Below are 21089 nucleotides of genomic sequence, written 5' to 3' on the forward strand. Positions count from 1 at the left end.
AGACAAAAACATACACTGGGGAACAGAATCCCTTTTCAATAAATGGTGCTGGGAAAACTGGATAGCCACCTGTAGAAGGCTAAAACAGGACCCACACCTTTCACCTCTCACAAAAACCAACTCACGCTGGATAACAGACTTAAACCTAAGGTATGAAACTATTAGAACTCTAGAGGAAAAAGTTGGAAACAATCTCCTAGACATTGGCCTGGGCAAAGAGTTTATGAAGAAGTCCCCAAAGGCAATCACAGCAGCAACAAAAATAAATAAATGGGACATGATCAAACTACAAAGCTTCTGCACAGCCAAAGAAATAGTCATGAAAGTAAACAGACAACCTACAGAATGGGAGAAAATTTTTGCATCCTATGCATCCGATAAGGGACTGATAACTAGAATATACTTAGAACTCACGAAAATCAGGAAGAAAAAATCAAATAACCCCATTAAAAAGTGGGCAAAGGAGTTGAACAGAAACTTTTCTAAAGAAGACAGAAGAATGGCCAACAATCATATGAAGAAATGCTCAACATCTCTAATCATCAGGGAATGCAAATCAAAACCACAATGAGATATCACTTAACCCCAGTGAGAATGGCCTTTATCAAAAAATCTCCAAACAATAAATGCTGGCGTGGTTGCGGAGAGAGAGGAACACTCCTACACTGCTGGTGGGACTGCAAACTAGTTCAACCTCTGTGGAAAGCAATATGGAGATACCTTAAAGCGATACAAGTGAATCTCCCATTTGATCCAGCAATCCCATTGCTGGGCCCAAATGATCCAATGACACTCTACAAAAAAGACACCTGTACTTAAATGTTTATAGCAACACAATTCATAATTGCAAGGCTGTGGAACCAGCCCAAGTGCCCATCAATCCAAGAATGGATTAATAAAATGTGGTATATGTATATCATGGAGTACTATTCAGCTCTAAGAAACAATGGTGACATAGCACATCTTATATTTTCCTGGTTAGAGCTGGAACCCATACTACTAAGTGAAGTATCCCAAGAATGGAAAAAAAGCACCAGATATATTCTCCAGCAAACTGGTATTAACTGAGCAGCACCTAAGTGGACACATAGGTACTACAGTAATAGGGTATTGGGCAGGTGGGAGGAGGGAGGGGGGCGAGTTTATACATACATAATGAGTGAGATGTGCACCATCTGGGGGATGGTCATGATGGAGACTCAGACTTTTGGGGGGAGGGGGGGAAATGGGCATTTATTGAAACCTTACAATCTGTACCCCCATAATATGCCGAAATAAAAAAAAATAAATAAATAAAATAAAATAGGTTCCTTGGGGAAAAAAAAAGAAAGCAAAAAGAACAAGTAAAATTTATTTTAATTATTTTTAAGCCAGTATATCCCAAACATTATCATTGCAACGTGTAATCAGTTTAAAAATTATTAATGAGGCATTTTACATTCTTGTTTTTATCCTAAGTTTTCAAAGTCCAGTGTATCTTACACTCACAACTCATTGCATTTGGGCCAGCCACGTTTCAAATGCTTGACAGCCGCATGCGGCCAGCAGTGCCCTGGCTGGGCTGCAGAGCTCTAGATGGGAGCGGGGTCTGCGTGGGATCGTCTCACCGGGAGAAGGTCCTGACTGCCCAGTGACGGGAGTCGAGCTGAGAGCCACGGTGGGAATGGGAATTCATCTGCACATGTAAGACAGCAAATCCAGAACATGATTAAGAAAATAATTCTTTCACTTGTCAAATGAGTAAGTTTTTCTTTTCTTTATCACGTTTGGGCATTGCATTAGTAGGGAGCATAAACTGAAATTGTTAAGGCCACTTGCAAAGCTGCTATGGAATCAGGACTGAGTGTCTATAATATATGAGACAACAGACTAAAACTTACAGTCAGTCATTCATTTGCCTGCTGTATTAATACTTGAAACTTGATTTGAAATTAAGGGAGGCAGGTGATGGAAACTAACTGCTTTTATTTAATCCAATCTTAAATTAACAGTCCTTGCCTTAAGGGGTGCCGTGTGTTGCCTTTTCCGAATATAGCTTTTAAAAGTAATTTCCTCCACATGCCTTTGCAGTTAAGTGACAACTCGGTCTCGGAGCTGGAACTCTCCCCCACGTGCGGGCCTCAGCCCTTTTCCTTGGCTCCGACGGGTATGTGTTGGGTTCCCGGTTGCATAGGGAAGTGTGAGGGTGAAACCTGAGGGTGAAACCTGCAGCTCCTCCCAGCAGGAAGATCCTGACTGTACCTACTTGTGTCCGAGGATAACAATATGATGTCACCTGAAGGCACCAAAGAGGTGGACGCTCATCCTGGATGTGCTCGTCCATTTTGCTTCGGCAAAGGGATGCCCGCGGCTGGGTAACTGATAGAGCAAGGAGGTCATTCAACTCGCAGTTCTGCAGGCGGTACAGGAAGCGTCACGCCAGCATCTGCTTCCCGTGAGGGCTGCAGGGAGCTTCCAGCTAGGGCGGGGGCAAAGGGGGGCAGGCGTGTCACGTGGCGAGAGAAGGAGCAAGAGAGGGAGGAGGCAGCAATTTAGTCAATGTATTTATTTTCTTTTTTAAAATTTCAGAATATTATGGGAGTACAAACATTTTGGTTACATGTATTGCCTTTGCATCACCCGAGCCGGGGCTACGAGTGTGCCCATCGGCCATACAGAGCCCTCCGCACCCATCAGTTACGAGCTTCCCCAGCCCTCCCACCTGCCCGGTGAGCAGTGCTTCCATGTGAGCACCTAAGTGCTGGTCAGTTAGTACCAATTTGATGGCGAGGACACGTGGTGCTTGTTTTTCCTTTCCTGTGATACCTCACTTCGAAGAATGGGTTCTAGCTCCACCCAGGATGATATAAGAGGTGCCAGTTCACCATTGTTTTTTATAGTTGAGTAGTACTCCATGCTATACATACACCACATTTTTATTAATGCACTCATAGACTGAAGGGCACTTGAGTTGTTCCCACATCTTTGCAATTGTGAATTGTGCTGCCATAAACATTTGAGTGCAGATGTCTTCATTATAAAGTGTATTTTTTCCTTTGAGTAGATACCCAGTAATGGGATTGCTGGATCAAATGGTATTCCTATTTTTAGTTCTTTGAGATATCTCCAAATTACATTCCACAGAGATCGTATTAATTTGCAGTCCCACCAGCAGTGTCCTATCTCTCGGCATTGGGAGTCGGGAGGGTGGGAGTGGGCCGCCTCATAACTAACGGATGCTGTGAGCACTGTGGAGAGGAGGGCGCGCCTCTAATCCTGGCTTGGGTGAGGCAAAGTCATAACATGTAACCAAAATGTTTGTACCCCATAATATCCTGAAATTAAAAATATTTATATATCATGTTGTAAATCAGGGGTTTTTAACCTGCACCTATTAAATTTTGTTGAAATGTTTAAAAAAGAAAAGGAAAGTAAGAAGAAAAAATCAAACAACCCAATTAAAAAGTGGGCAAAGGACATGAACAGAAACTTTGCAAAAGAAGACAGAATAATGGCCAGCAAACATGAAAAAGTGCCAGGCTCTTTTAAACAGCCAGCTTTCTCATGAACAAATGCCGTGAGAACTCACTCATTATCACAGCAGGGCACCAAACCATTCATGAGGGATCCACCCTCATGACCCAAACACCTCCCACCACGCCCTGCCTTGAACACTGAGAATCAAATCTCAACATGAGATTTGGAGGGGCCAAACATCCAAACACATCACTGGGCAAAGGCACCTCCTGAGACATTTTTGTTCTGGGACTTGCCTGCTCTTAACTTGCTGAGGTTCCATCTCTCCGTGTTTCCTTTGACGGGGCGGGACAGGACAGTCCAGACCCGTCCACCTGGTTTTCTTTCCCCCTAGACCCCAGTGAAAGCATTGTCTTTCCCTTAAGCTGCTGCCTGTGTGTGGGTGATCCATACATCCCTGCAGTTCTCTCACCTCCACGATACTCTTTCTTTGAATGTTAATATGTTTAAATCCGAACTCATCCTTCCTCCCCCTTTCCTAGTTTCTCAATTGCTACTACTTCCCAGTCTTCGAGACTTTAAACTCTTGGTTTGCAGTCCACTCTTCCACCCTTTACAACCTAGATCCAAGCTGCCGCTGTTCTGATTCATCTGCCGCAGTGTTTCTTAGAAGCTCGCCTTCTCTTTCTGTTTCACAGGTCTCTGTCTTTGCTCAGGCTTTCACTTCTTAATAGCTGAATGACTATGGCAGCCTTTTCCTAACTTTTCCCTACCCTTGATGTTTTTGTGCTTGGGTCCAGACTGTATACAGCTGTTTAAACAATCTTCCTTGAGCAGTATTTACCAGATTCTATTGATTCTAAGATATGCATGAGTTTTGGCATTTTTTTATGTCTCAGAAATCAGGATTCATCTTACAAATAAATCATGTCTCATCATGTAATTGGCAGTGCATTTATTTTTTAGTGGTGTGTATCATATTGGAGCAGCCTGCAACTGACAGTATTTTAGATTCAGTAAATTGCAGCACATTATGTCATTTATGGGAAATAGAGTAATGGAAAGAATTTTTTCTTCTGAAAAGACTAGGGTTCAAATCCTGAGTCTGAAGATAACCAAGTGCTGTGACTCTGGGCACATTGCTTGACCTCTTTGACAAAGATGACTCCTGTGTAGAGTGGAAGGCGTAGTGATGGTCTTCCAGGAATGCCGTAGGAATTAAGTGCGATAACACAAGATGCCTGGCACGTGAAAACATTCAACCAATGTTACTTTCTGTCTTCACCTTAATAATTTTTTCTCCTGATCAAGAACCTAGCATAATAAAATTATTCATTTTTATATATATATATTTATATTTATATTTATATATATATATATATATATTTTTTTTTTTTTTTTGCTTTCTAAGGATAGTAAAGGCTCTTTGTTCTGGTCCTTTCAAGGCATGTTGAAATGAGTGGTCTGATGGGTGCTTAGTGTATGGTACAGAAGGAGTGTGAATGGGAAAAAATACTCAGGAAATAGGCATTGATTGCCTCATATATGAAAAGGGATTATGCAGCAAGACAAAAACCTGGCAGTGAGGCTATTGGCTTGAGAGAAGATTTCCCCAAATTCTTTTGTGTCTTTGGCGCATTAACCAATCCTGTAGGACTCTGCCAGTGGAGATCTACTCTGTAGGGGAAAGGGTCCAGTCTGTCGACACGGCAGAGCCAGGCCCACCCTGTGCTGTCTCTAGGTGAGTGGTGGGGGAGGCAGAGTTCAGCAGACTTGTCTCTCCATTCCCTTTTTCTGAGCAGAGCCTGTCTCTGCTCTCTACGCAGGACTCTGGAAATAGACTGCCCTCCAACACCCCTGCAGTCTCCCTGCAACCTGGGCATGCATGAGCCCATCATAGTCATGGCAGGAAGAGACCATGAGGTCTAACTTTGTTATCGTGTGCCACATACACTCGGTTGGGAGCCACTGCCAGACCCCATGGCAGGCAGAAGGGACCACACAAAGGCCTGTGGTGGCTGCAGAGCAATAGCAGTCTCTGACCAAGCTGCGAGGCAAAGGCTGGTCCCTGGGTTCCACCTGCCCCAAACCCAGTGTGACTTCCAGCAGCCAGGTGGCCAGCAGGCATCTCCCGGGGAGTAGGGAATGGGGAAGCCAAGCCTTTGGAGCCTCGGCATCTTGATACAAGAGCGATGAGCACAAAATAGAGGCTTCTTGAAAACACCAGTTTTTGAACTGTGGTTTAAATGGGACAGAACTGAAAGTTCACTTTATCCCACTAACCACAGGATGGAGACTTGGGCAGGAAGCCCAGACTAGTTTCGACAAAATGAAGAAGCTACGTTCTCTGTGCACATCAAAGTTGTAGGTTAACTTAAATTTTGTGGGTCTCATACGAGCTTGGCCTTACCGACAGTTTCTGAATTGAGCAATTCCTTGCTCCCACACCGCGCTCCATCACCAGCCGTGCCTCCCTGCTCTCCTTCCACAGTTTCATCTCGCAGCACCGCCGTCCCGTTCTGCCAGGCCCAGTCGCCTTCTCTGGATGCTTTTTTCTCTCCCAACTGTCTGCCTGGTCGGGAATCTCAAAAAGTATCTCACCCCCCTGAGTTATCAAAATCTGTCACTGGCTTTGTAGTTGACGAGATTTGCTGTGCCGCCTTTGGTCTTTTCTCCACGCTGTCTAATGAATCGCCCCTTTTCTGTTTTCTCGGAATCAAGTGGATGCTTCTCTCTGCAGGGAAGCCTCTCGCTGTGGAATCGCACGTCATTTCACGGGAAGGACAGAGCTCCGTCCTGTCCAGGTCTCTTCACATTCCTGTCCTGTCCATCAAAGCCTGGACAGGTCTTCCCAAGTTGACACTCCCTACGAGTATTATAAACATGTTGCATCGTCCTCCTCCCATCCCAGTGAGTGAGCCAGTTCATAAAAAGGGGAGGGGCCAGATAAACAAAGATGATCAGAGACAGAAGGAAAGGAAAGTATTACGTCACGGTTGACCTTCATGACTCCCGTTTAATTGTAAATATTGGCTGACCATTTCAGCAGCTCGGAATGGCTCTTCGGAATGCTCATGCCTGATTTCCAGGGGCAGTGTTCTTGCTCCTCTTTTATTTGTACTCATAGACAATCTTCTACCTAATGTTTCTTCTAAATATAGAGCAGTGACATTGTGGGAAGCTTCAGAATTTACTGGAGGAGCTAACTTTGCTGAGCGTTTATTTCTGCTAAATTGTGGCCGTCTGATTACACCAACAGTGAAAATCACCCAAGAGGATTAGTCCTTTAATGAACAGAATGAGAGAGATTGTTCCCCATTTGCACGTGACATTTAAGTGTCCCAGTTGAGTACAGTCACCATGAAGCCTTTTTCAAATTCTGAACACACAGCAACTATTTCTTTCTATACTCATCTTTTATTTCTTTTAGCTGGGAGGGGGACCATTCAACAAGTCTTTGTACAGTAAAAAGAGCACTCATTTAAGAGGTCTGCTTTGTCAATAATTAGATATAGCCCCTTGAAAAAGTAGCTTAACTTCCGTTTTCTCACCTATAAAGGGTTTCTTGTACCTGATCTTTACGGCTCCTTTTAGCTTCCAAAATTTATGATGCTCTGACCTCAGCATTTCTACATGGGCAGGCCATGTCGCATTTCTGTCTTTGCAGAGCTGTTCTGTGTATTCAAAAAGGCCTCCTACCCTCTCTGAAGAACAGCCTGCTATGTGCCTATCCTTCAAGTCCAGACTCACATGTTACCTCCTCATTGACACTTACCCCACATCCCCAGGGGAAGATTTAGGTGCTCGGTCCCCTGAGCTTCATTCATCATTCACAGACATTTCTTGAGCATGTACTCTTCCCCAGGCAGAGCTGTGAGTGCAGTGGGCACCACGGGGCTGAAAACACAGCCGTGGCCCTCATGGAGTTTGCAGTCTCACAGAGCACGTGGCCATAAACGACAGTGCCCAGCGCTGCTACCGCCCGGCAAGTGCAGCGTGCTGCGGGCGCACAGTGGGGCGGGGGAGGCCTGTGGGGAGACTGAGGGCCACGCTGAGCCCTGGAGGATGGGTGGAGGGAGGCGACCAGGTTAGAAGGAATATTCCAGGCAGAGGGAACATATTTTATAGGCAAATTTGGTAGAGAACCTTACTACCTTCTAGGCACTTTTTCTTAGTGCTATGTACACATTAACTTGTTTAATCCTTGCTATCAGCCTAGGAACAAATTTCTTCTTCCTCTTTTTATGAAGTAAGGAAACTTAGAAATACAAAAGTAAGTAACTGCTGAAGATCCCTACGTGAGTAAGCGGCAGGGTCGGGACGTGGACTAAGGCAGTTTAGCCCCAGCATCCATGCTCTCAACCGCGTCAGTGCGAGCCTGACTGTAGCCCAGCCACAGACAACGCGCAGCGACTGTAACCGACGCCCGTCATACGACTTTTCTAATTTTTCATTTATCAAAATAAAATTGTGAACATTTAAAAGTAACGTGATGAAAACATGTATGTATATGTTACCTGTTCTGATTTACATGACAAGTAAAGCTGCCTGTAAAGTAAAACAAGCTTCAGTGCTTTCCCGCTTCCGCAGCACAGAGAGCAGACGGCCTGGTGGCGCATGCGCGGCACACAGCGCTGGGCCGCCGGGTGCGGCTGTGGGCGAGGCGTCCGCTGGTGAGCGCCCACCGAAGTGGATAACTTCTCTGTGCCTCCAATTTTCATCTATAAAACAGGGATAATAGTTCTTTCTACTTCATAAGTTTGTTTAAGGAGTAAACAAGTTGCTTTATGTCGTGTCTGTCTGAGTAAAAACAAAATCTTAGCTCTGGTGATCAGATTTACATTTTTAAAAGGGTGTTTCTGCCTGCAGAGCGGGTAATGGGTTAGAGGGGGAAGAAGGTAAGCAGGGAGATAGTTCAGGGAGCTGCAGTGGTAATGCAGGTGCTTGTCCACTCACAGGGTCACTCGGATACAGTGGTTGCCAAAATCCCAGTGACACGCAGGAAGAGAGGCAACTTTGGGTTTTTCACTCAAAGACATTCTTTGTTTGTGGTCACATGTCCTGCCACTGAAGGAGCTTGTCCCCCCACCCTGCAGCCTGGTTCCCTTATGCAGGGAACTTTTCCAGCCCGGATGCCCAGCAGCTTTCACCTTGTCTCTTTTCCGCTGCCCCTCAGAATTCCTGGTCCTTCTCTGTCTCTATGTGCGTTAAGCCTTAATAGTCAAGGTCCTGCCTTAGCTCATGGGTGAGCACTGAGCTCTTCCTTACATCACATCATAACTGTTAGGACTGCCCAGAGGCTAAATCTCTCAAGAACAAGGCAGCAGGTCTAGGCAGGTAGTTGTCTTCATGAAGCGCTGGGTGACCCAGCGTCCAGGCTCAGATGGCTGGGATCTCTTCCTGGTGATTGGACAGACTCCTGCGGCCAGTCCTTCCTTCCTGGGCTTGATTTTAGGACCTGCTTTTCCCAGAGTTTCCTGTTTTAGTCGTGCTCCCATATATCTCTGTCATATATTTCATGACCAAGAGGATAATGGCTGGAGACCTACATCAGTATTCGTATCGGTTCTAGCAACAGTGTAGCCATCGGTGTTGTGGAGCTGGCGTTTTCTTGTGACGAGTGCCTCTGCAGCAAGGCATGCTAACAGGAAAGAGCACCACCTCCCGCGTGTGTAGACTGCAGCTCATCTGTGGCAGACGGTATCTAATAAAGCTAGTCCGAGTTTGAAGACTCTTCTTTGCTAACCTTGTTCAGCGAGGTGAACATTTTAGAAATGGGAGACAAATACTAAAACAAGGTCAGATGAGTGCTGTGTTGGCCTTAGAGAGCTGTGTCCTTAGCACAGTGATGCTGTCCCTGTTCAGGACTGTCTGAATATGCTCTGTGTTCCTTTAATATTTTTAGTGGCAGCAGATAAAAATAGATTTTATTTGCTTGAAAGAGGTAAAGGTCTTTTAAAAGCCACATCCTATATGTGTAAAGGCCAGTAAGGCTGGAAAAATACCATTTTTAATCAAAACTTCAACTATAAAATGACAAGTTGTTTTCCCTACAAAATGCGATTATTCCTAAAGGGATGCCCTGAGCAATGGCAGAATCGCCGGAATGGGTGTGCAGCCTCCCGCCATAATAACTTTGAAGAACAGCCTTCATTTCATTACTGGGTTTGTTTAAAAAAAATTAGTCGTATTATCTCTGCAGTTACAATTCTGTTTTGCATTCAGAGAGTTTCCTATGCTATAGTATGAAAAAATTGAGAAAGAAAATATTTCAGAGAATATTTAAGTTCTAAGGCTCTTTCTATAGAAAGGGTAGTATGAGGCCATCATAAATTCAGATTGGACTCTTTTTTTAAAATAAAGCATTAGGCCATTCTTTGTTTCTTACAGGTTGCTTTATTGTTAGGTAATCTTGATATTTAAGTGACAACATCTGATTTTAAGGTATAAGCTTTATTAGGGCTTACTTGCTGACTTTTTGTTTTTAGACCCTTTAGTACATTATAATAAGCATGATAAATTAGCTTCTGTAAGAATTTTTTAAAACAAGTGAGATGGTTTTAAGTAAAAAAAAGATATAATCAAATTACTTCCCTGAGCTTTTATGCTGAAATGATGAAATAAATAAAGGCACATAAAATGTGCTGTCAACAAGTTAGTATTCCAATAAGTAGTAATTAGAGTCTAGCAGCGGCAGTGCCTGGACATTAGGCTAAAGGCTAAACTTAATTTTTTAAAGTATATGATAAGTCTTGTCTTGTTGAGCATTTTAAGTTCCAAGAGTTTGTCACCAGTTATTGATCATGCAGATATGTGGTGTATCTGTTTGCCCAAAATGTTTTTTATTGCACAAGGTGGGTGTTTCATTTATTTATTTCCTCTCTGTCTTCATGGTTGCTTGGTTTTATCTTTATCATTTTCTACCCATAAATACATATGTGAAGGAACAACTTAAGGGAGGAAAGCTGGAGGCAGGAGAATATTTAACAAAGCTACTGAAGTACGAAGGCACGGAGCTATGAAGGCTGGGCGAGGGCATTGGTGGCCAAATTGGGAGGACATAGCAGATGCAAAAGCTATTAGAAAAGACCCTCTTAAGTGGCAAATATATCATGACACTTTGGCTTCTGAAGTGAATAAAATAGTAAAAATAAATAAATGAAAGCCCTGTTTTGACATTTTTATTCTGGTCATTTGCTCCATACTCAGTGACATTTCGTACTTGACTTAAACATACACCATTCTTGCACTCAAGCAGGGGGTATAAGACCTGTAGAAAACTGCAGTGCAAATAGATGTGTGTTATTTTGTAAACTGCTTTATTCAATTTGCATACTATAAAACTCGCCCATTTAAAGTGTATGATGCAGTGGTTTTTAGTATATTCACAGTTATGTAACAATTCAGAAAATAAATTTTAGAACATTTTTATCACCCCAAAAAGAAACCCTGTGCCCTTTAACCGTCCCTCCCCCATCACCCCATTTCCCTCCCTGCTACCCCTAAGCAACCTATTTTTTGTCTCCATATATTTGCCTATTCTAGACATTTCATATAAATGGAATCATACAATATGTGGTCTTTTGTGACCACATATTGTGACCATTCTTTCATTTAGCATAATGCTTTCATGGTTCATCCATGTTGTAGCATGTACCAGTATTTCATTGCATTACTTGTTATTGCTCAGGAGTATTCCATTAATATTACATGCATATATCATATTTATATTGGTCCATTGGTCACCTGATAGACTTTTGGATTGTTTCTACTTTTTGGCTGTTATGAATAATGCTACTGTGAGCATTCATGTGCAAGTTTTTGTGTGGACATTTTCATTTCTCTTGGATATATACCTAGGGTAGAATTGCCAGGTCATGTGGTAACTCTGTCTAACCATTTGTGAAACTACCGGACTGTTTCCAGCGTGGCTGATCCATTTTATATTTCCATTAGCAATGAATGAGTGTTTCAATTTCTCTACATTCTCTACATTTGTGACAACACTTATTATCAATGTTTTTTATTATAGCCACTGTGTGAAGTGTTATCTCATTGTAGTTTTGATTTTTATTTTCCTGATAATAATTTTGACCATCTTTTCATATGTTGAAAATTTATATTCTGTGGAGAAGTATCTCCTCAGCCCTTGTGCCCATTTTTAATTAGTTATTTGTCCTTTTACTATAGAGTTGTAGGAGTTACTTATATATGCTAGACAAAAATCTATACAAATAAATGATTTGCAAGTATTTTCTTCCATTCTGTGTTTACAGTTTTCATTGTCTTGATAGTGTCCTTTAAAGCACATTTTTTTTTTATTCTGAGGAAGTCTAATATATGTTTTCTTTGGTGATTTGTATTTTTAGTGTCATATCTAAGAAACTATGGTCAAATCCAAGGTCACAAATATTTATTCCTGTGTTTTCTCTTAAGCATTTAATAGTTTTAGCTCTTGAATTTATGTCTGTGGTTTACTTTTAACTGTTTATATGGTGTGAGGTAGGGGTTAAGTTTCATTCTTTTTCATGTGAATATCCAGTTGTTGAACACCATTTGTTGAAAAGGCTATGCATTCTTCATTGAATTGTCTTGGCACCCTTGTTGAAAATCAGTTGACCTTAAGTGTGAGGATTTATTTTTGTATTCTCTATTTTATCCTATTGATTGGTATGTCTGTCCTTATGCCAGTACCATACTGTCTTAATTTTTGTAGCTTTGTAGTAAGTTTGAAATCTGGAAGTGTAAGTTTTCTAACTTTGTTCTTCTTTTACAAGATTGTTTTGGATATCTTGTGTTGCTTGAATTTCTATATGAAATTTAGGATTAGTTTGTCAATTTCTGCAAATAAACCAGCTGGGAATTTTATAGTGATGGCATTTAATCTGTAGATTAATTTGGAGAATATTGCCATCTTAACAATATTAAGTCTCCCAATCCGCAAATATGGATTGTCTTTACACTTATTTAGATCTTCTTTAATTTATTTCAATAATTTTTTTGTGGATTTCATAGCATAAATGTTGCATATCTTTTCTTAAATGTATTCCTAATTTCTATTTCTTCTTTCTGATGCTCTTTTTAAATGTAATTGTTTCTTTAATTTTATCATAGATTGTTCATTGCTAGTATAGAAAAATACAGTGTTTTTTCTTTCTATTTTTGGTATATGGATCCTGTATCCTACAGCCTTGCTCAATTCATTGATTAGTTCTGTTTCTTTATTGAATTCCTTAGGATTTTAGTGTACCAGATCATGGCATATGGATGCATTTTGTTTTTCTTGACTCATTTCCCTAGATAGAACCTCCAGTACAGTATTGAATAGAAGTGATGAAAGTGGACATCTTTTTCTTGTTCCTAATCCTAAGGGGAAAGCCTTCAGTTTTTCTCCATTAAGAATGTTGTTAGTTAACTGTGGGTTTTTCATAAGTTTCCTTTATTGGGTTGAGGAATTTTGTTTCTATTCATAATTTGTTGAGTGTTTTTATCACAATGTTAAAGAGGGTTGAAAGGGTGTTGAATTTTGTAAAAATTTTTGTCTATTGAGATGATCGTGTGGTTTTTGTCTCTTATTCTATTAATATAGTGTATTACCTTAGTTGATGTTCTGATGCCTAGGCAATCTTGCATTCCATATAAATCCCACTTGGTTGTGTTGTATAATCTTTTTTATATGCTCCTGGATTAGGTTTCCTAGTATTTTGTTGAGGATGTTTGCCTTATATTCATAAGAAATATTGATGTATAGTTTTGAGTTGTTTTGTTTGGTTTCACTGCCAGAGTCATACTGGTCTCATAAGTAAGTTGGGAAGTATTCCCTTCTCTTCTAATTTTTGAAAAAGTTTATTAAGAGATTGGCATTAATTCTTTTTTAATGTTTCTTAAAAATTACAAGCATAGTTTTGGGTTTTTCATTTAATCTCTTCAGTTGTTAAAGTTATCTTTACGTTGTCTATTTTGTCTTCAGTCAGTTTTGCTGATTTGTGTCTCTAGGAGTTTGTCCATTTCATCTAAGTTATCTAATTCATTGACACACAGTTGTTCATAATATATACTCTCAGAATCATTATTTCTATAAGACTGATAATAATATCATTTCTTTCACTCCTGATTTTTGTGACTTAAGTCTTCTCCCTTTATTTTTATTGTCAATGCAGATAAAGTTTTGTTCATTGTGTTGATCTTTTCTTTTTTTTTTTGATGTAATTACTTAATGACACAGGAAAATAACATGTTATGAAACAAGCTAGTTACCAGTAGGCAGAGGATGATTTCACTTTTGATAAAAAAAATAAAAATGCATATGAATATGCACAGAAAAAAATTGGAAGTTTATATACCACAATATCAACAGTATTTTACTTCTGTTCAGTGATTAAATATTCTTCCATTTGTATATTTTTTAAAACATGATTATTTCTGAAACAGAAAAGAAAAACAAGATACTGGAAACATTCATGAGTTAGGAATCCAAGAAGCCGGGAGCCCAGCAGTCAAGGCTTGAAACCCAGGACAGCCAAGGTGACAGCAGTCAAGCCCAGATCGGGAGCACTGTTCTTTTTCCTACTGGAATGTTAATTATCAGACTGTTTCCTCTATATTTGATGTTCTCAGTATACTCTTATTTAATGGGACCCTATGAATAATAATTGGCACAAAAGCAAAATGCTAGCAACTTTTGTTCTAAGTCTGAAATGCGAACTATTTTGTAGTTATGTAACAGCAGTCCCCAACCTTTTTGGCATCAGGGATCAGTGTCACGGAAGACAACTTTTTCCACAGACCGGGGGCAGGGGGGTTGGTTTCAGGATGATTCAAGCACATTACATTAACTGTGCAGTCAAACCTCTATGCTAATGATACTTTGTATTTGTAGCTGCTCCCCAGCACTAGCATCACCGCCTCAGCTCTCCCCCAGATGTTCAGGCAGTAGATTCTCATGAGCACTACCTAGATCCCTCACATGCGCAGTTTACAGTAGGGTGTGTGGCCCGAAAATCTAATGGCAGGAGGCAGAGCTTATGCGGCGATACAAGTGATGGGAAGCGGCTGTCAATACAGATGATGCTTTGTTCCCTTGCTGGGCGCTCACCTCCTGCTGTGCCCCACGGTTCCTAACAGGCCACAGACCCTACTGGCCCATGGCCTGGAACTGCAGACCTACTACATCAAAGACATGAGAAAGGATGTGCTCCTGCAACAAAAAAATGCATCTGACTAAATCACTGACTTAGCTGTTTTTTTCTGACCTATTGGTTTTCAATTTCCAGTGCAGATGTATTTTTTGTTTCATGGTCTGGAAGAGGTAATTTTTCTCATAAAGAAACTAACATTCATGTATGCTGAGCACCATGATTGCTTGGCTTTAAGTCTACTGATAGCTGGCATTGGCTTCTAAGTTCTCGGCAGAGTTGGAAGGGCTTCTCGAAACCCAAACCACCTTGGAATAAACAAATCTGGAGTATCACTATTTTTTTTTCTTTTTTGAAGTCTTTGCTAGGTTACCAAATGAAGGGCAGCAGTGTATTATACCAATATTGGTATAATTGAAGCTCATAAATCTCACCCCTCTCCCCCATGTTATGACTGCCAGGGACACTATTCAAATAACAAGGACAAATAACCCGTATTTCTTGCTCTTAAAAAAGTGAGCAAGGTTCATTGTTTTGAAATCAAGAATATATAAAAAGTGATGAAATCTTCATCCTAAGGTGCTTCTTAGGTACTTCAGGGGTCAACGGATATCAATAAGTCCAAGAAGCAACTAAAAGCAAAAAATAAAGTGAGACTTATTTGTGCATTACCACCTGTCCAGTACACTAGGTCCCGCAATAAGTTAGTACAGCAATCCACGTCAAAGAAATCTTCACAAGCCAGGAAGGAAAAGTATAAAAAATTATATTAAAACAATGATAGAAATTTGTGTATTATGTACTTAAAATTAAAATACTGTACCATCACAAAAAAGTCTAGAAAGATTCCTTGCTTTGCCCTCAGGCAACCAAGATAATTAATTTGTTTTATATACCCCAAATAAAAAGATACTTGCTGAAAATAACAGTATTCAGTCTTTACAACCCAGGTCAATTCATACTCTTGTCAGATCAGTCCAAATTCTAAAGGCTACAAAATTTCCTTTGTTAGAACAAGGGGAAAAATCCATTTCAGGACAAAGCTATTGGTTGTGTCTTCAGTGAGAGAACTGTCTTCTGTCTGATGATTTCTTGCTAATATTTTTAAAGATTTTGGACTTCTCAACTTTCTTGGATTTCTGGTAGCCAAATCCACCACCACCCCCTCTCTTTTTATGCTTGCCTTCATTGCTGTTCACATTCAGATCAACAAATGGAGGCACCTTGAAACCAAATGACAGGGCAACTTGAGGCAAATTTAAGTTATTAACATTAAAGATCTGTTTCAGAGAATGGGAATCATAGGCTCGGATGTACGACTTATATGCTTCCTGGGCTGACTTATGAAGAAAGTAGTTCTTTTCAATCAATTGTTCAAGCTGAGATTGGAGAAATTTTAGACCAGGAAAAGTCAAATTCACTTAATGGAACCTTGGATTGCTTCAAGTAACGAAGGGAACCCAATTCTTCTGGGCGCAAAATGAGCAAGGCATGCCCTCTTCCATTTAGGCCTCTGGCTGTTCTACCCACACGATGAATATATTCCTTAGGGTCATCTGGAGGGTCATACTGAACAATCCAGTCAACTTCAGGAATACCCAGCCCTCTTGCTGCCACGTCCGTACATAACAATAGAACTGGAAGAATGTGGTTGTACGCTTATTGTGCTTCTGCCTTCCATGAATGGCCAAGACAGGCAAATCAATGTAGTTCAGCAACTCATAGTGGTATTTCACAGACATACAAGATGAAAAGAAGACCATCAGTTTCTTCTTTCGGTTCTTCTTAAGGAATGTAAAGAGCAGCAGGAATCTCTTTTCAGAGGGACAAACAACATATCCCTGCTCAAGACCATCCACTGTTGCATTAGTTTTATCATCATCAACACCAACATACAATGGCTCCTTTTTCAGAGAAATCCTTGCCAAGTCTTCAACTTTTCGAGTTTGTGTGGCAGAGAAGAGCATAGTTTGTCTGCGTATTGGCAGAAGTTTAATAATTTGCTTTAATTCCTCTTCAAACCCAACATCCAAGATACGATCAGCCTCATCAATAACCAGACACTGTAGATTTTTATACATAAACCCTGGGGTATTCTGCATGTGGTCTAGGAGATGGCCTGGTATGGCCACAGTGATGTTGATCCCATGAGCAAGTTTCTGTGCTTCAGCAGATCTGTTACTGCCACCCATTATTAACCCGTATGTATGCACATGGTGAGTCATCAGCTCCTTAAGAACTCTGAAAGTCTGCATGGCCAGTTCTCTAGTTGGTGAGAGAATAAGGACTCCTGTTCCATTTCTGGGCATGAACTTTAACTTAACAATGAGTTCAACAGCAGAAATAAGAAAAGCCAGGGTCCTGCCACTGCCTGTTTTTGCAGCTGCTAGAAGATCCCTGCCTTCCAGAAGTGGCGTGATACTTTTATGTTGAATTTCAGTCTTGTTTATAAAGCCCATTTCTTTTATTGCCTTCAGAGTGTTTGCATTGACAAGATTAGTTAGAGAAGTGAATGAAGTATCCTCAAAAGCTCCTGTCAGTTCCAGGGGCAGGCTCAGCACTTCATTGTCATCCTCCTCAGTATCTGGCTTTCCACCTTGTTTTCTGTTTCTTCTTGTGCCTCAGCGCTTGTTTCTTCAGACTGCCCTTTGTTTTCAGTTTTTGCTTTTTTTGCATCAGGCCCAGAATCATTTGCCATTTTTCTCTTCTTCTTCTTTCTTTTCTTTTTTGATTCTGAATTGGGAGATTGCATTGTTGCTTGTCCATTGGTTAAGATAGTAGATTTCTGGGGGGATTTTTTCACTTTTACATTTTCCACTGTTTCTTCAGACAGGTGTCCATTTTGAGCTTTTGATAAGCTCGCCTTCATAGACTGTTTCAGAGATTTTTTAACTTTTCCACCTCCCGTTGTTTCTTCAGATATATCTCCATTTTGAATTTCTGACAGGCTCACATTCAAGGCCCCCTGCAGCTTTAGGTTTCGCTGCCGCAACTTGAGGTTCCGCTTCTCCATCTTCTTGCGCAGGAGTTTCGTGGGCAGATGAGACACGTTGGAAAAGCGTGCCTAGACCTCGGCGCCACCACGCGGACCTCTGCTCGCGGGGTTGACGTCACTTCCTTTTCTGTTGATCTTTTCAAAGGAACAATTTCTTTGTTTTATTGATTTTCTTTATTGCTTTTGCATTCTGTTTTATTAGTATTTTTTGAAGCAGAGGTGAGAAAATGTTTTTAATTGAATAAGCCAGACATTCCTAATTGACCAGGACAGCATTATTTCTAGATTTCTTAGTTTGTGTCAATTAAATCATCTCTTTGAAATACATTCTTATCTCTTAAGTAACAAGTTTTATTAATTTCTACTATACTCTCTTATTTCCCTCCTTTGGCCTTGCTTGCTCTTCTGCTTTTAGTGTCTTAAGGTAGACAGTTATGTTATGGATTTCAGATCTTTTTTCCTTTTTAATATAGCTTTTACAGCTAATTATAGATTACAGCTATAATTTTCCTCTCAGTACTGCTTTAGCTGCATCCCATAAGTTTGTTATGTTGTGTCTTTATTTTCATTCATTCCAAAATAGCTTTTTTATTTACCTTGTTATTACTTTTTTGATCTATTGTTAATTTGGGTGTGTGTTAGTTTCCACAAATTTGTGAATTTCTCAAATTTCTTTGTATTATTGATTTCTGATTTCATTCCATTGTGTTCAAAGAACATACTTTATATTATTTAAATCCATTTAAATTTATTGAGGGTTGTTTTATGAACTAATATATATTCCATCCTGAAGAGTATTCTATGTGTACTTCAGTAAAATATAATTTCTGCTGTGTCTGGGTAGATTATTTCATAGATATATGTTCTAGCTGTTTATAGTATTGTCAAACTCTTTTAATTTATCTTCTTCCTGGTAGTTCTTCCCTTTACTGAAGGTAGACTATTTAAGTTTCCAACTATTGTTGTTGATTTGTCTATTTCTCCCAGTTTGTGCTTCATATATTTTGGAACTTTGTTGTTAAATAGATATACATTTATAATTATTATATGTTCCTGATAGATTGACCTTTTTATCATTATAAAATATCCTTTATTTCTAGTTAGATTTTATGTTTTATAATCTATTTTGTCTGATCATAGGATAGCCACTCCAGCTTGCTGTTTGCACAATATGGTTGCTGTTTGCATGATATACCTTTCTCTCTCAACATTTATAAATTTCAATCTAAAATGGTCTCCTATAGACAGCATATACTTGGATATTGTTTTTAGTCAATCTGACAACCTCTACCCTTGATTGTTTAATTCATTCACATTTAATGGTGGTTTTGATATAGTTGGATTTACATCTGACATTTTACTTTTTTGCCTATATCTACTGTCTTTTGTTGGGTTTTTTTTATTCTTTTAGCGTATTATGGGGGTACAAGTGTTAAGGTTACATATATTGCCCATGCCCCCCTCCCCCCTCGAGTAAGAGCTTCAAGCATGTCCATCCCCCAAACGTTGCACATCTTACTCGTTGTGGTTGTATAAACCCCTCCCCCATCCCCTCCTTCCCCCTCCCACCCTCCCGACACCCGATAAATGTTACTCTTATATGTCCACTTAGGTGTTGATCCGTTAATACCAATTTGCTGGTGAGTACATGTGGTGCTGGTTTTTCCATTCTTGAGATACTTCACTTAGTAGAACGGGTTACAGCTGTATCCAGGAATGTACAAGAGGTGCTATATCACTGTTGTTTCTTAAAGCTGAGTAGTACTCCATGGTACGCATATACGACATTTTATTAATCCACTCATGAATTGATGGGCATTTGGGTTGTTTCCACAGCTTTGCAATTGTGAATTGTGCTGCTATAAACATTCGAGTGCATGTGTCTTTTTCATAAAGTGACTTTCGATCTTTTGGGCAGATGCCCAGTAGTGGAATTGCAATATGGAGATACCTCAAAGTGATACAAGTAGATCTACCATTCGATCCAGCAATTCTACTGTCTTTTGTATTCCTCTATTCCTCTTCTTCTACTTGTTTCTTCATTAAGGGAATAATTTCTATGTAACATTTTATTTCCTTTAATGACTTTTTCACTATATTTTTTAGTTATTTTCTTAGTCATTATTTTAAGGCATATACATCTTACTTATCAGAATCTATAATTTATGCTAACTTAATTTAGTGAGCTCTAGAAAGATTACTCCTCTATAGCTCTATTCTCTTCTCCCCTGTTGTGCCATTATTGTTATACATGTTGCATCTATATATTTTATAAATCCCATGGCATACTAATATTACTTTATATAATTGTATGTCTTTTAAAGAACATAAGAGAAGAGCAAGTATATATTTATAGCTTTTGTTATCTTAACCTTCACTTTTACTATTTTTTTATTTGTTCTAAATAAGACCTTCCTCAACTATATCCAAACAATGTCAGTCAAAAAATGAAGACATATGAAGCATAAAATTATTTTTCCTATATCTGTGAAAAATGATGATGGTATTTTAATAGGGATTGAATTGACCCTGTAGATCACTTTGGGTAGTATAGACATTTTAACAATGTTGATTCTGCTGACCAATAAGCATGGTATGGTTTTTCCACCTGTTTATGTCCTCTGCTATTTCCTTCTTCAATGTTTCATAGTTCTCCCTGTAGAGGTCTTTCACCTCCTTAGTTATGTATATTCCTAAGTACTTTGTTTTCTTAACAATAAATGTTGGCATGGATGCAGAGAGAGAGGAACACTCCTACACTGCTGGTGGGACTGCAAACTAGTGCACCCTCTGTGGAAAGCAATACGGAGATACCTTAAAGCGATACAAGCAGATCTACCATTTGATCCAGCAATCCCATTACTGGGCATCTACTCAAAAGAATAAAAGACATTCTAGAAAAAACACATCTGCACTGGAATGTTTATAGCAGCATAATTCACAATTGCAAAGCTATGGAAACAACCTAAGTGCCCATCAATATATGAGTGGATTAATAAAATGTGGTATATGTATACCATGGAGTACTATTCAGCTATAAGAAACAATGGTGATATAGCACCTCTTGTATATTTCTGGATACAGCTGGAACCCATTCTACTAAGTGAAGTATACCAAGAATGGAAAAACCAGCACCACATGTACTCACCAGCAAATTGGCATTAACTGATCAACACCTAAGTGGACATATAGGAGTAACATTTATTGGGTGTCGGGCAGGTGGGAGGGGGGAGGAGGGAATGGTTATATACATACATAATGAGTGCGATGTGCACGTCTGGGGGATGGTCAGAGCTTGAAGCTCTGACTCTGCGGGGGTGGGGGGGAGGCAACACACATAACCTAAACATTTGTACTCCCATAATATGTGGAAATAAAAAAAAATGAAGACAAGGCTGTATTCACAGTTTTTAGATTATGCCTGGGACAACTAAGGGGTACCATGCATATTGCAGTGAATTTGAATGTTTATTTCGACGGTTATTTGGGCAGATGACCAAAAA

At 39.9% G+C, this 21089-nt stretch overlaps 1 protein-coding gene and 1 pseudogene across 2 annotated transcripts in view; one reads left to right on the top strand and one right to left on the bottom strand.

Annotated features, from left to right (window-relative positions):
- NWD2 (NACHT and WD repeat domain containing 2) overlaps positions 1-21089 on the top strand; it is a 216415-nt gene that overhangs the window by 77364 nt on the left and 117962 nt on the right. The window contains exon 2 of one of the 2 annotated variants that reach the window (XM_076001159.1): positions 13888-13980. The exons of the other annotated variant lie outside the window; for it this stretch is intronic. The gene's annotated coding sequence lies outside the window, so the exon portion shown is untranslated. The remainder of the gene's footprint in view (positions 1-13887; positions 13981-21089) is intronic. 2 annotated transcript variants of the gene reach the window in all.
- Positions 15341-17667, bottom strand: LOC105874840 (ATP-dependent RNA helicase DDX18 pseudogene; annotated as a pseudogene).

This window comes from Microcebus murinus, chromosome 3 (assembly GCF_040939455.1).
Source record: "Microcebus murinus isolate Inina chromosome 3, M.murinus_Inina_mat1.0, whole genome shotgun sequence".
NCBI classification, from domain to species: Eukaryota; Metazoa; Chordata; class Mammalia; order Primates; family Cheirogaleidae; genus Microcebus; species Microcebus murinus.